The sequence below is a fragment of the Myotis davidii genome, unplaced genomic scaffold, assembly GCF_000327345.1.
Source record: "Myotis davidii unplaced genomic scaffold, ASM32734v1 scaffold2627, whole genome shotgun sequence".
Classification (NCBI taxonomy): Eukaryota; Metazoa; Chordata; class Mammalia; order Chiroptera; family Vespertilionidae; genus Myotis; species Myotis davidii.
Window position 1 is genome coordinate 72986 of NW_006297905.1, and position 1527 is coordinate 74512.

General features: G+C 38.2%; 1 pseudogene; it reads right to left on the bottom strand.

The window, feature by feature from the left end:
• Positions 1 to 831: 831 nt before the first annotated feature.
• Positions 832 to 1245, bottom strand: LOC102756069 (annotated as a pseudogene).
• Positions 1246 to 1527: the final 282 nt, after the last annotated feature.

Sequence of the window (1527 nt, forward strand, 5' to 3'; positions counted from 1 at the left end):
AGTGGATGCTATCTCTTCCTACCAAGAAGAGGTATAGGTGAAGGAATAGTCCTCATCCTAAGCATTCAATACAAACGTAAAGAGAGAGAGGTACCATTAAGCAGGTATGAAGAACTGCCAACTGCTCTTGCCAACTACCTCATGGCAAAGTATTTCACATAAAATAATTTCTTTACTAAAAGGCTTATCTTTGCTTTGAGCAGCAAGACTTGTCTGTTGTTTGTGAATCTAGGTTAACACACCTTTGAATAAACCCTATTCACTCTCAAGGGAGCACATAATCTTGTGAAATATCCTGTAATCCAAACCCTGCCTAGCTTTCTTTCTCTTTCATGTAACCTTCCTTAGTTTCATACTTTTTAAAAATGCAGCATACAAACTTTAACAAAAATAACAGGGAATCTTTACCTGGCAGGGGAGATAGCCTGATCAGGAAGGTGGTTTTCGCAGGGTGAGGCTTATCCATTGTACTACGGATGTGCTGACCCCTGTGATTTCCCCAAATGTGGGAAACTCGACTACATAATTTGTAGTAGTGGGGGACTGTGTTCACACTCTCCCCTTGCCAAAAAAAATAAAAACAGTAACAGGTAAAGTCAAACAGCCACTTATATTAAGAGAAAAAGTAAGTAGAAGAAATTTCATCTTAAGCATCTTAAAGTAACCTACTTGCAGTTGCATTTAATTGAGTTTCTGTTGCTGTGAAGAAAGCTCATGCATAGGTATGGAAGAATGATTTGTACATTTTTTCCAGTATTCACTGAAAACTGCCTTATATACACATACACATTAAATTTGAAAAATATTTAATTGATGATCTCCAAATTTACTTCATTTTTGTTGATCTTTTGGAAAAGCTCTTATAATAAAAGGATAAGTGATTCTGGCTCATTAATCACCTAATGAACCCAGCATAGACTCTGTTGGACACCAAGTCTCCTCCATTCCTCTTTTCACATTGGATGGGTTTGGGGTACTTGTTTGGAAAGTTATCTGGGTAACATGACATGCCATTACTCATAGTGCTCTTTGAAGTATTTGCCTGAGTAGTAGACCTGCTTGTTGGCCATCCTGCCAGCAGGTGAATGTTGTGGAAGAGGAGAATTAGGGAGGGGGAATGGGTGAAGCATACCAACCATCTGTGGAAGGCCAAGGCAATGACTGAACTACCCTAGTTCCATATGTAACCTCAAATGCATAAAATAAATTGCAAAACTGTCATTCTCTGGAGATTTGAGATCTTGCTTCCTGGCATATGTCAGTTTGGCTCAAACAAATTTTCATAAGAATTCTCTACAGGTTTGGACATTTCTTATATCGACACAGACACATTCTAGTCTCTGAGTTAAGCTCCGCTGGGACTCTGCCCCTTTATAAATTAGTATGATTGTTAAGAGATTAACTGGATATTCACCAAACCAGCAGAACAGATAAGAGCTTGGGCTTGAGAGAGCATTTGAGATCTGAAAATGTTGTCAATTTGGCTCAAATAAACTCTTATAAAAATAAAAAATAGCATGGCTCAGT